Source organism: Saccostrea cucullata, unplaced genomic scaffold, assembly GCF_032062105.1.
Source record: "Saccostrea cucullata isolate Sc308-1 unplaced genomic scaffold, CSIRO_AGI_Scuc_v1 ctg13743, whole genome shotgun sequence".
Lineage (NCBI taxonomy): Eukaryota > Metazoa > Mollusca > Bivalvia > Ostreida > Ostreidae > Saccostrea > Saccostrea cuccullata.
In genome coordinates this window covers 1,787-16,999 of record NW_026920321.1, presented here as the reverse complement: position 1 = coordinate 16,999, position 15,213 = coordinate 1,787, and the positions used below count along the sequence as shown (strand labels likewise).

Below are 15,213 nucleotides of genomic sequence, written 5' to 3'. Positions count from 1 at the left end.
ATTCACCAGAATGAACGTAAACTAGACCCAATTCCTGATCATATTAAACAAGATTATTCTCTCAATTTAGTGTAAACTCTACAGTTAATTTGCGTCACCAACTCTCGAACAACCCACATAACTATGTATTGCTTACACCTTTGTTAATTATTTTTTTCCCGATAATAAGTCCTTAGATATTTCAAAATTTATAATTGATCATAATTCATATGTTTAAATATCCCTACTATATGATTTTTCTTTCATTATTCTTTATTAAGTAAAGTTACGCCATTTTGAGAGAATGAAACAATGTACGATTTACTGATTGCCGTAATTAATTAGCATAATTAATTCGTTCAATTATGTAAATCGCACATCACCCGAGTATACCCGATAGACCGGACGCATTTCATAGCGGTCCGGATTTTTTTCTTTGTTAATGTTCATAAAAATTTCCAATTCAACATGTAACTATATAAATATATAGTGTTTAGTAGTGCTAGTTGTTATTGGTTTCTCTTTTTCCTTTGTTCTTATGACTTTTTAACTTTTTTTCTTTGTCCTGAGGAAGGGACAGGGCGTCCCGAAAATTTGACAATTTTTATTGTTCATGTCGTTGGTCATTTTTAGTGCTTTATATATATATATATATATATATATATATATATATATATATATATATATATATATATATATATGCCTGATTAACTCAGGAATAGATTACAATTAAACTGGAGAAAGTACTTTTCTAATTATTAAATGTGTAAAATAATTGAAAACAGAACTGCGCCATACAATTTCCTATTTTTTAATATGGATGAAAACTAGGTAATCCACTGTCTTTTCAGAAAGTTTTAAAGAAAATTAATCTTAATTAACGCAAGATAACGCCTGTTAATTGTTTACATACACCAATAAAAGCCTGTATGAAAAATGACACAAAAATCTTTTTCTTATTTATTCGTAGAAAAGTTACATAATTAATGAATTAAGAGTCTCAAATGTGCATAGTTCTTCTAGAATTAAGTGTTTTGGGCACAATCATTTACATGTATGTTATTTCAAAGTTCTCAGAACGAATTAAATAAAGCGATATATTTAAACATTTTCAGTTTGCAGTTTTAATAATTTTGTTAACGGTATAAATATGGTATTGCTATGACTGTAATGTTTTCCCTTATTCAACAGGCAGACATGCCGACAAAGTAAGAGGAATACTAGTATACTCATATCATCTCATCTTATGATAAAATATAAATATAATGTGCAAATATAATTATACAATTAAATACAACAGGTAAATGTTACCATTAATTATATGTGGCAAGATTGTATGTATGAAAATATACAAACGAATTTATATGTATATCTACTAAACACAAAGTTCACTTTCATTCGGTTCAGGGGAAATAAAAACCTAATTCCTGTTACTCCACACGGTTCTATTCATTTTAAAATTATCCTGAAGTAAAGAATGGTGACCACTTAATGAAAGGGAAAAAAGATTTCTTCCACTCCGAGAGATCCATAAAGGGTAATGAAGAACACTTCACACGGGGATTTCTGTTAAAAAAGAGTAAAAGGTAACATTTTATTAAGAATATATACAAGATAAAATAGATAAGATAAATAAAAAAAAAAAAAAAAACATATACAAGAAATTTCATAAAATACATTTAAAACTTTTGTAGCATAATTGGATTAAAGGATACTGTGTGTAAAGAAAAGTGAGAATAATTAAACACTGTCGATCTAAAAAAAAATGCAATCAATATCACTTGTTAACAGTGCATAAAACAATGATTCTTGGAATTTCCAGGGTTCTGATCAACTGCTAAGAATAAGGATCCGCTTTCACCATTAACATTCTCTAGAGAACTTTAATATTTAAACAAATATCTAACAATTGGTGTAAAATTTATTTCAAATGTTGAAATATGTTCCAATGATGAAATTCCCCGCTTATAAGATTATTCAATGATCGTAAAATTGATGAAATAATGATTCACATTGAGGATATTCAATTTACTATAAAGTAAAATTAACTGCCAGTATAGCTCAAGAAATACCAAATAAGCATTTTTTAAGTTTCTCAGGTATAATTATTTCTAGGTTGTAACTTTTATCTCTTCTTTTCAAAATGTTACATATGTTTATATGTATTATCTTGGAAAATTTATCAAAATAAGAAACTGATTTATGTTATAGTTAATTATTTTTTTTTACAAACGACCCTGTTCTGTAAATGAGCGACAAGATTGATATTGAAAAGATCAAAGTACATTAATTGTGAAGTAAAATCCTCGTCTGATACTTACTTTGGTCCTACGAGGTTGAAAACTTCTTTCTGAATTTCATCCAGATTCAGCGCCTCGCAAAGAATTTTTGAAAACGTCATTTTTCTTATTTCTCTTAACTGACCTGTTAAAAACCATGGTCCTATTATATTTACAACTGAAGATGCACCATGACATTTTCGTCACTTAATTTTCAATTATTTTTTTTTGTAAGTAAATAAGCAAAACACGAAAAACATTTTAGAACATGATAACTTCAAAAATTTTTAAAATTTTTTTAATGATAGTGGTTAAGGGTTGAAAAACTGAATTTTTTGAGTTATACGGTTTTCTCCTACTTGAATTTAGCACATTATCAAATCATTCCATCTGTTCAATTACCAGTATTTCATTGTACATCCGAGTGAATGTAACCTTTAAGAGTTCGTGGATAAATGCATCCAGAATATTAAAGCCCAAAAAGAGAAAATCGAATGGTATCCGTTTGTTAGGAGTAAATCTTTTCCAGTCTTACAGTATCTAATCCCTATTCCAAAATAAAAGACTTGTATTTACCTCTAGAAATCCCTCTATCCCCTTCGTTTCTCCCAAATATCGCCCCCAAACCTTAGTTCCTTGAACTGCCATCCAAAAACATTCAAAAAGCGGACCTACTACTGCGCTGCTCGTGGTTTTCTGAAATACCTCCAACAAAGACATCAATGTCGTCAACGGGGAAAAAATGAAACACCATTTATCTACATTTTTTATTGATATCTTTTGGTTGTATAGAAATATCTCTGTGTTTATTTTGTTAGAAATCGTTGCTTTTTTTGATGTTCTAACTCAGATATTTTCGTGTACTCTTACACTAAACAAATGAATTTGACAGCTGAATATCGTTTTAAATATAAGCATACTTACTCATATACATCTTGCAATCTTGCAATTGCGTCGGAGTTATATCTTGTAATTCGGAAAAAGTTGTAGCTACCGGAAGTTTACACAACTTCCTCCACTCGTTGTAGGTGGGCAAACCGTGCCCCCGCCCTTTTTAATTTTGAATGACATTAGGTCAAAGGTAACGCCATTAACATCAGGAAATAATTCATTTCTAGCAGCATTTTCAATTTGTCTGAAATAGTTAAGAAAATCAGTTGACGCTAAATTTGCTTTGGCTTATCCTTGATTATTTTTTAAACTTATGAAGAATTTTGAATTCATATAAAGGATATGCTGAGTCAAATGTCACATCAAACTTTTTCATCTATGTATCTATTTATTTTTTATATATGATATATATTAAAAATTTCAAACATTTTGGTTGTATAATTGTTGAATTTAATCTATTTATGCTAAACATCTAAAATAGAGTGAAAGTGAAATAGAGTAATGTACCTATCAACTTTTCTTGCAGGGGTGCCCAATAAAAACCGCGCTAAATCGGAATGTTTTGACCTTGTTGTGTAACAACAATATGAGGGCCATGAAGACATCTTCCATTTAAATACTCTAGATGTTGAAAAATTCTCGTCATATAGCCTAGCTCTGGAGGAAATTTGGGAAAAAGTGAAATTGCTTTGCAATCAATGTTCAATTTCTTTCCTCATCTTTAAAATTATTTTTTGAAAGAAATAGCATTGCGAAAAGGTAGGGTAAAAGAATAAGACTCTTTAAAAAACTTAAAATTAGGAACTCTACATCATTTGAGGGGGATATGTAAAAACGTTTATGCATATTGTTCTCTAAGGAAAAAGTCAACTGCAACTCTAAGTTACCTGTGAGTGTCCATATCGAAGTGCTGCAGTACAATACGTTCTTAACAGTGGGGTTCACCTTTGGGTTATATTTGTTCCAATAACCTTTTCTTCGAAGGTTCAGACAAAATTTCTTGAGTGTCTTTCCCTAAAAAGGCGGGAAAAGGGTTCCCCATACGTCACTTGCTGCATAATGGCGCCCATAATCTTCTTGGTTTCCAAAAACACATCTTGACAGATAGTCCAGTAATTTGTCGTATTTCCTTTGCAATGATATTGTGAAGTCGAAGAAATACAACATGGAGGCCACCCAAAGAGGGGAATTCATTCGATCTTTCGTCGCCTACAATTTATGTATTTAGTTACTAGATAGTAACATTTAAGTTATATCGTGTCATATAAGAAAGTAAGAGCTCTACCCTATTCCTGTTGGCGTTCAGTGTACAAATATAATAATAGTTAATTGTATTTGAGTAGAACTGAAAATCAAACTACACAATCAGTAAAAATTTTTTGTTTAAAATTTAATAGCCATTCTCTGTAACCACTTGAATTTCGTTGCCACGCATGGTCACCGATTTTGATGAAACTTCACCATTGCTTAGTACTTGACACCAGAAACAAACATCAATCAAAGTTTCGTTGCTATGTGTCTGTCTCGGTTGCTATGGCCACAGCCGGAAAAGTTTGAAAAATCGAGATTTTCAGCCACTCTAAATCTTGACTCTGGCTTAATAAAAACTAGAAAAAGCAAACAAACCATTCTCACAAAAACATGACACCTTGATGTCACTTATACTGTAAAGAAACTGTTTAGAATATATCTTTAAGTAAGTGGTTACCAAGGGTACATTTGGAATACATTTAAAATGCTGAAATATGCTGAAAAACACTCCGTATTCACTAATGGTAGGTGTTACATGCTTTAAACTCAATCAACGACTTAAGAAAAACAATGAAAAAGTTTGACCTTAAGTATATAAGTATAAGCAATATTATTCTATTCATAACTTTTATGGTTGCCATGGTAACACAGTGTAACCATGCAAAACCAGTAACTAAGATTGGGTTAATGCTACTGTCTTGAGGAAAAACATGAAAATTCAAGACTGGCAAATTGCATCCTTAGGACCTAGCAACACCAAAACCATAAGAAAGATTCGGTATAATTGATACTTTGTAGTGTTACCATGGACACAAAGTACCAGTGCTTAAAAGTGAATTATTTTTCGCTGCATTAAGAATTGAATTGCCATTTAATCAAGAAACAAATTAAAGGGCTCAGCTTGAATATACTTATCTGTTAGAACTGAAGTTGAATATCATATATTGATAATTTGATGAATAAAACAACACTGTTGCTATGGTAACCAAGAAGGGAAAATGATCGATTTTATGAACTTTATATCAATATTAAACCCAGTGTGCCAACTTCTTGCATCCACTTAGAGATTGGATGATAGTCAAAATTAAAAATCAAGTTAGCTGTTAATGAATATCAATCATAAAAGTTTTGGGAATCTACGTTTAAGGGTACGTATCCAAGGAAAGAAAATATTTTTCAGGTTTTTAAGCATATATTTTCTGCTTATTTCCATAGCAACACTCTATTTAAAGAATCTAATCTGAATTTTTTCAAATGGGAAAACTTGGACCACACCAACATCTTATAAAATTGATCATTAGTTAGGAGGAGATGTGCTTTTTTTAAAAGATAGGATCAGATTTAAAACATACATCGTGTTACTTTGAAGGCTCTCTGTGGTATAAAAACCTTGGCAACCATTGCCAACCAAAATGAAATATCATTTTTTGTTCCCTGGTATATGTTTAAAGGCTCTTTTTTCTATTATTTGGTCAGATTTTATCCTATAATTGCTTTTTATTTTTACGTGTATGACTTTATAAAATTCAATGAATATTTTTTTTAACTTTTGAATACTTTGTTACCATAGTGACATATGTAATAGTTAATTTACCAAACATGTTTATCATGCATTTGAGACATCTGACCTTCAGCTTTTGGAAACAGTCATTGCCAATTGTTTGCTTTGCCGCAAATGTTAACTATGGGGCTGTAAACATGTTAAAAAATGCCATTTTTCGAACTTTAAGACATGTTGCCATGGTAACTATAAAACATAGCAACCAATTTTTTGCCTGATTTCAGTGTAGGGTATCAATGTCTTTTATCATAGAGAGTTTGGAGAACTTCTGAGACTATGCGTGCCACAGCTCCTATATAAAATTCAAATCATTACAGAGAATGGCTCTTAAGATGCATCACACATTTTCCTGGTTTATGATGACTCTATTGAGTATCAGCCACTTTGAAACTGAACAAAAGAACACTTTTAAATCTATTACCAGCGAGTTGGCAGAAATCTTCAGGTTCAGATGTCTGACAAACTCCTCCTGGGGGAAGCATGTCACCTGATGACGTCCTCAGGGTTCCTGTTAAAAGAAAATGAAGTCATATAGTTGTTACATTTCAAAGATATATAGAGGATATTTATATTGTGATGTTCTAAATGTATTTGATATTGACTTATCTGAATGAGCTGAAATGATGCATATATTCAGCCTTCCCGAGCGAATATACACCATTCGACGAGTAATATATAGTACATCAGTTACACAATTATAGATTGAATGTCTCACTGGACTTTTGCGAAGACACTGACTTTTACAGTTGACGACTTACTTGGACTTTTAAACCTGCGTCATGTATGGAGGAACGGAATTGAAAATAGGTAAGGAAACATCCATTGAGGGGAAAGTAATGGTATTAAGGCTTTTGGAATTATTTACCAAACAAAAAATATAATTGGTGGTAGAATAAAATAGATTTAGATACCTTATTTTCATGAGAATTAGTTTATCCTATTTCAATAACTTTAGAGATTAAATTAAAAAGAAGACATATTTCGGTAGGAGAACTCGGCAGGAGTTAGACAAGAGTGGAATGGAGGGTGTTGAGGGTAGGAAAGTTGCCGTTTTCTTCCTAGACAACGTAAAATGGTCTTTAAAAGAGTCCGTTACTATTGGTTTGTTAAATTTTAAGATTAATATTTTTTCACAAAAGAGCTAGCGTATAGCTTCCAGGAGTAAAAGTAAGCTGTCGATTGTAAAAGACAGCGCTTCTCGCAAAAGTCCATTTTTCGTTTTAATAAAACTTTGAGACTTCGCCTGCAAAATTATATGAATGATTGCTAATTCAAATTGATGACGCATAACTTGATTACGTATCGCCATTCATGCTGACATGCCTCAAAAAAAGTAGCTCGTATTCAAAATTTAGAATTTTGCTATCTTCAGGTCTTTGAAACATTTGACAATTGCTGGAGCTTTACATCAAACGAACTTCTGGTGAAAGTTGTAAAGACCATGGGAACGTGAAAATTAACTCTTTGTACGATGGCAGTACAAAACGTGCTAGGTAAGGCTTCTTGTAGATTCATTGTTGATCCATGGTAAGTTACAACCCCATTAATAGGTAGGCATACGTAGTCTAATATAAGTAAGTAATAAGTAAGTATTATTGAAGATGTTGAAGGATTCTTATAACAATAAGTTAATTGCTAGGCTTTACTTTTTCCGAAAACGATTCAATCGGGGGGGGGGGGGGGTTATATTCCTTACAAGTAGCAAATACAGATTCTTGATAAAATAAAACACTTCTTTGATATATACGAGTATTATTTTTTTTTTTTTTTTTTTGCTTTTAACGATATTATTGCTCTTTATCATTCATTTTATGAGGGTAATAATTTTCACAAATAAAAGTCTCATAAAAAAAAATCTTGAAGCGAGGGGTCTTGTCAAATCCGGAAGTGCTATTGATAAAGCATCTACGCGTGGATAAAGCATAAGTTTATTCGATGGGGAGGTATTCTCACACGTACGAGATAAAATTATCTGTCTTTTGGGGGATATACTGCCCAAAAGATTGATACTTATAGTTTCAGTTTAAAGGTCGAAGACACTGTTCAATTCACATCATACCAACACGTCCATTGAGATTTTCGTTAAAACGTTTAGAGTCACCATATAACATTCCTGCATCAATAAAGGAAGATAACCGGTTTACTTGTTGTCTTGGACCTAGAATAAATAGAGAAACAATGCTATTTAACAAAGGTTTCAGAAAAGTATATATTGACTCCATACAATTATGTACGACAACTTTTGAATTTTTTCATTATTATTATTATTATTTTATAGGTTATACGGCTAAATCGGCCATTCTTTTTTATTTCTTTTTTAGATTAGACGATTTCTTTAATATCAATACCTATGCTGCAGCCTTCTTCAGGCGGAGTCGGTATTGATCGAGAGAAATCCATACATGTTCTTCCTGGAAATCGAGGATCGTTTGTTGGGATTTCTATAGTAAAACACTCAGGGCTACAAAAGATAATATCACACTTTAACATTGAAATATCAAAGAAGCACGATCATTATAAGAATTATCTACCCGTTTTGTTTTTCAAAATCCGGATGTTGATGGAGGTGTAAACATGCATTTTCATAGCTTAATCTAATCTAGATTTAAAAATATATTGCAAATCATGTTTACTACTTTTATAAAAAGAGAAGTGTTAATCATTGCGTCTTGAACGTAAGCACTTAGAATTTAGGATGCCTGTTTTTCTGTAAAAGAACTATTATGGCAATGTTCTCTTTCTTTTCATTGTTCTTGAAGGTAATTTTATATTTGGTCAATATTTTATTTACAGAATATATTAATAAGTGACGAATCAACTTACTCCGATGCATCTAATCCACAACAATCAAGAATATCACCATTTCTACCTATACATTGTTCACAAAAATAAAACAAACAAGTTATTACAAAATCTAAAATCTTCCTCTGAGGGTGAAGAAAATGTTAAATGGAAAGATATTCCATCATGGTGAATACTTGTCAATAATTTTAATTTAGGCATTATTTAATTCTAATTTGATCTTATACTGAGAACAGTATACAGTTAAAGTATATCATTGAGGGAGTTAGCAAGATTCCAGTTCCCCAAGACCAGGTCTAGTTCCCGGGGCGCAGTGTGGCGAGGGGAATAGTGCTGGTCCAGGGGTACTGGGATCGTGCTAACTTCCTCAATGATATACTATAACTGTTTTATTATACCGATACAAATTCAAATTGGAAAGATTACCTTTGAAAATAATCATTAACAGATTAACTAATCATTATTCGTCGCAAATAACAAAAGTAGAAGACAGTTATTCCCTAATTCTAATAATCATTGCATTTTGTTTGTTGTTTACGTCTTACTTTGTTGCGGTTTGTTATATGAAATACGTCACGAAGCATTTTGTTTTTGCGTCGCTCCATTATGACGTCACAATGAAGTGCTACAACTGCGAATTAGCACGACTAGCTTTCGACTGAGGGATTAGCTAAAAAAAAAAAACTAACGCACGGGGATTAGTCGATTCAGAGCGATTTCTAGGATATTTTTCAGATTTAATCACTTGAATTTATATAAGGAAAAATCAGTAGAGGTATAATAATCTGAGATAACATTTCATACATAACAAAATTATGATTAAGTTAGAAGAACGGTAAATTTGTGAAATTAAAAGAATTAATTGTTTCAATATTTACCAACAACAATAGGAGTAAAAGTCAAGTCGTGGTCTATAAATTGGCCGAAGGTGAACAACATCAAATTCCGCTTGTCGTCTGGTGGTGTCATCACGCCTCCCGCCAAAACTTTGTTACTGATCTCTCGTGGGCTTGGGAGTGCGACTCCATTTCGACCTCGTTGACGCGGACTGTTATAGCCTATTCAAAATCAAACTTTAGCTATGGGTAGCATGTCAATCCATAAATTCAATAAAAAAAAATACTATTTTCTATAAGAAAGGTCAGTTTGATGGTTCTGTATTTCATATATTATAATTAAAGTTTTGTCTCACCAAACGATGTTCTGTTTTTATTATAAATTTGATTAGAAAATGTTATCAAATTAATTTCTTACCATCATCGTAAACAGGATGTAAATATCGCGCATGCGCCTGTAGTGCCACACCCCATGTTGGATTTCGAAGGTTGTTGCACAAGCCGTCAGCACTTCGGTATCTTGAATACTTATATTTTTTACAAGAGGTGGTGATTGAATCACACAATTGAGTCCGGAGAGATCTCTGATATTCATCGCTGCTCTCTAGATCTCCAAAGGATTTTCCAGATCTGAATTACAATGTATTTTGTTTGACTTGCATGTTTTATTACATACTCCGTACATGTACATTATTAAAGATGGAAGCGAGAGATGTCTTTGTGATACCAAAGGAAACGCAATAATCATTTAACAATGGTTACATACACATATATTGGAATTTAAATTAGTAGAATTGCATATTTGGCTATCATTTAATTATTTATGGTATCATATATAATCTTTGTCGTAGTTAACAGCTTAATACAAACATTAAACTGTACAATTTAAAATCCCCCAACAACTTACAGTGTAAGTAGTTATGCTGTACTATAAGCTGTAAATTACGGTACTGTACTTTAAGTAAAGTCATTTACATTGCTTACTAAGGAATAAGTATCAGAAATCATAATGATTTGAATTTAGAGATCATAACTCATCAAATATGTCAAGGACTGAAGTGCCAGCATTTTTGCAAACCCTATATACGAGATAGGGCTATCAACAAGTTCGGGGACTAGTGCCACAAAATTAAAACCGCATTAGGTACATGAATAAATTTTTAAATATCTAATAAGCATCATCTTTTCTACCTATATAATAAACCACTATTCATAAATTTTATTTTTTAATAAATTAGTGAAGTTTTTGCAAGCAATGATACGTCCAGGTGGCGCAACCTCGAAAACGACGTTTTTTTCGACGTAAGTTTAACTGAGAAAAACTATTTTGATATGAATATTTTATATCCAGTGATCCAGTTGAATTAAGGCATGTGTGATGGGACACTATTCTTCCATAAAATATGGAATTTTTACTCCGTTCTGGAAGTTCTATGAAATTTTATCGTAAATTTTACATGGAGTATTCAAACAAATAAGGCATTGAAAATGTCGTCAAAGGGGAGAGGGGTTTTCTTTTCTAATATTCTATAAAGTTTTAACACAGGAAAAACTGGTATACAACTAGGAAATGTTTAAACTGGCTATGCATCCACATTCCTTGTTTTCTAATACCGCTATAGATTCAGAGAGAAAAGGGATGCACAATTACTTTCGATTTGTAGTCAAGGGTTGAAAAATCAATCATGTCAAATAATGACATTGATCATGTGTTTTAGCCATATTGAACTCCAAAAAACAAAATATGGTTGCACAATCAAGCGAGGATCTCTCCCAATGTATAAATCCATTTGCAATAATATATGCATTGACAGCCGCTGTTCATGACATTGTAAAGTCGTATAACCAAGACGGATTGAAGTACTTACTCAGCTCTAAGGAATCTCATCAAAATAAGTGTACGAGGTAGAAGAAGCAGACATTGAAATAAAACAATCATTCTGAGAGTATTGCATAAGCAATACATGTCCCCTACCGGGTTCCCCTAATTCTTCAGGATGTCATTTTATGATATGCAAAAGTTATGTCCAAGGTAAAACTGCTTGATTTTTAGGTTGTGAATGCCTGTAACCTAATAAAATAATCCACATAAAGACGAAAATTCCACAGATTCAACACCTTTTTCTTGCTTCATATTGACTATTTAGCGCAGCACGAACCCAATGTTATTAAACAATTATGAAAATTTCAAAATGCCATAATTCGGTAAAAAACCAACGAAGCGAAACGACATTCAACGTTGACCAGTAACTCATCAAGATACACTCAAATACCAAAATTCAGCTCAATATCTGCAAGCGTTTAGAAAAAAAGTGCGGGAAACCAAGTAGGACAGACTGACAGACAGACGGGGACAGCTAGACAGACGGACGGACAGACAAACAGACAGACAGAAGTTTGGACAGAGGAAGAGGAAACCTTTAGTCCCCTCCGGTTTCACCGGTAGGGGACTAAGAACATTGTCGGACGTCATGAAACTAAACGGCGCCGGCGTCGGGTGATCATATAATGTCGTTTTTATCTTATAATGATTTGGGAAATAATGAACGTATGAAACTAAATTTTTCTTGAAAACATTTCTTTCCTTTTTTCATGTTCCTTATAAATTTTGTAAGCTCAGACAACATAGTACTAATTTTACAGCCTCAGTCCACGAACTTTTTGATAACCCCTTGTATACTGAAAGTGAGAAGCTAATCTGGACATAACATTTAATGTTTCAGATATAAGCATTATATTTTTAATTGTTTTTAACTAAACCTTAAAATAGGAAAATGACAAAAATGAAAAAAAAATCATAGAATAAAATTCTAGATATTTGCTCTAGTTTTGTCAAACCTAAGTTATCTTTCGTCATATTTTAAACAAGAATGCACATTAATAAGTACCTTTGAATAAGATTTTCTATAAAACTTAAATATTTGAACCCCGCTCTTGCTATCTGGTCCTCATCATCCTTTTGTTTCTGAAGAAAAGCAAAGCTGTTGCCAGTTTCGGGAATAGCTAAGGGGAAAAAGAGATGAAAAATTATAAATAAACTTCAGGAAATACTCTGAAAGTTATCTTCTGTTTTATTTCTATTACCTTCTATACGTTATCATTTTAATTTTCGTCACTATAATTATTATCTATGCTGTTTTGCGTAGATTTTCAATAATAGAATTAAAGTAGAAGGGACCTTTAAAAATAGATTAAATTTCCTTGAGAACTTCAGCTGTTAAAATCACAAATTATGCTTATTTTGAAACTTACTGTCATTGCCTGCTCCGAAATCACGTTGAGGCTCTAAGTATGTGTCTTGAATTGCGTCAGCAATGATGTCATCAACCTCTACACAACGTACCACGTAAACGTATGAGAGACACGTGACCAGCAGATATATCTGCATAAACCCCATGTTGAACTTCATCTATTAATGAATGAAAAGATGAAAAATTATTTATTTCTATCAATTAATTTACACACAATGATGGATTATACATATTGAAAAAGTTCTTTTAATGCTACATGTTTACTATGATATTAATAATGATAGCAATTTGTTGATAACATCACGATTCTTAAACAATGTTTGCTCTCTTGACAATTTTAGTTTAGAATTGTTTCAAAAGTCTTTTAATCAATTACAAAGAAAATCCTAAACAACAAATATATCCTTCCGTATCCGATCTTCGTCACCAGATTGAAAACGGTAAAGACTTAAGCTTCGTGTTACTCTCCAAAATATTTCTGAGATGTTTTTGCTTTTTTCGATTGATAATAAACATTTTTTGTAGCACAACAACAGTTTCTTGTTATTTGGCTAATATACCACTGTTAAAGAGAATGTGCCTTACATTTTTCCCTTTTTATTTATTACTTTTTTTATTTATTTATTTATTTTTGTTGTTGGTGACTTTGATTCTTAAAAAATAATGCTAAATAAAGATTTAAACAATATTATTCTAAGTATCAAAAAGAGGAAATATAACGTGTGTGTGTGTTTTTTTGCATTTTATTTGTTTGGAACATGTTGAACATTAGGACCAAGAAAAACAAAAAGTTGCAGGCGTATCTTATATAAAGTTTCATATAAAACATCTAGCTTTGACCTTCATTGATATTTATATCATTTGAAAATAAGCATGAAAAGGCATGTATCGTTGATATCGATTAATTCATAGCGAACAAAAGAAAATTTGCTTACTGGATATTACGTGAAATCTTATGTGTAATTTTCATTTGATAATGATATATGTTTAAACTTAACTGTCATCATATCTCGTTGTTTAATTGTGTTTTCTAAGTGTGCAGAACCCATTGACAAACAACCCTGTTTCAAGAAGTTATCCGAGTAAGGATAGTGATGGAGTTAGGGTAAGGCGATACAAAGCAAAGGAAACATCAAAATATACGTGATAAATAGAGGATAATACCCTTTTCTATATCACACCCTGTTTCAGTTCGAGAAACCAATAACAGCTAGAGTGCTGATGGGTATTGATCGACTGTTGATACAGATTGTGATGAGGATTTGATGTTTTATTATGCTGAGTAAATACTAAGTAATACAATAAAACACATCAGTTTGAGAAAAAGCAAAAATGCACTTACAACCGACACGTACGTAGCCTACTGTATAAAAGTACAGAAATGTAAAATTAAATGTTAAGAACATGCCCCCCCCCCCCTTTCAAAGAAAGATATGTATCATCACAAATCCTGTTTTTAATTTTGTATTTACATTAGAAGTGTGATATTGATTCATATACCTAGTAGAGTATCAACCCTGATACGGGCGTTTTGGACTAGGTGAGACAACATCTGTAAAGTAGGGCTGTCTCACCCTCAGGGCTGAGATATATTTGTCTCAATCCATTGTCAAGGGGCTATATCGCCCTTAAATTTGAATTCATCAGTTTTGTTTAATTCGTGGAAAGATAATGGAATTTATATTAAAGTGTTCAAAGAAAATGTTTTCTACACTAAAATTAGACTTGAATCTTTAAAAAAATAATAAATGAGAGACATTTTTTTAAATGTGCCAAATCTTGGTATTTGTGACGGAAGAAAATTGACACTATTTTGTAACTCTACTTGAACATTTTACTTTAAAAGACTTTAATGGTAATCTAACAGACAAACTCTTTGATAAACGTGATGACTTTAACTTTTCTACATGTATCGTCAACTTCCCTTACTTATGCAGCAATATACCTTTAGCACCTGCATACGGAGTCTATATCTCTCAGTTGATTCGATACGCAAGACCATGCTCTACGCATGAACAATTTCTAAAACAAGGTAAAATATTGAAAACAAGTTGACGGAACAGAAATATCAGCAGTCCTTTTAAAGTCATTATTTCGTACGTTCTGTGGTCGATACAATGACCATGTCAGCAAATACAATATTATCATTAAGTCAAATGCTGACTGAAAGTTTTTTATACTAATTGTCAGTTAATTATTTATTCACTATATTTACGACGGATTTTCCCGTTATATCCTCATCATAATAAGGAACACACGGCGGGTATGACCGGTAGGCAGGGGACGGTCACTCCTCCATAGCACCTGATCCCACCTCTGATGTTTTAGAGGTTTGTGTTCGCTCTGCTACTATTTTTCTATTG

At 32.1% G+C, this 15,213-nt stretch overlaps 1 pseudogene; it reads right to left on the bottom strand.

The window, feature by feature from the left end:
- Positions 1–3,162: 3,162 nt before the first annotated feature.
- On the bottom strand, positions 3,163–13,001 carry LOC134246899 (peroxidasin-like; annotated as a pseudogene).
- Positions 13,002–15,213: the final 2,212 nt, after the last annotated feature.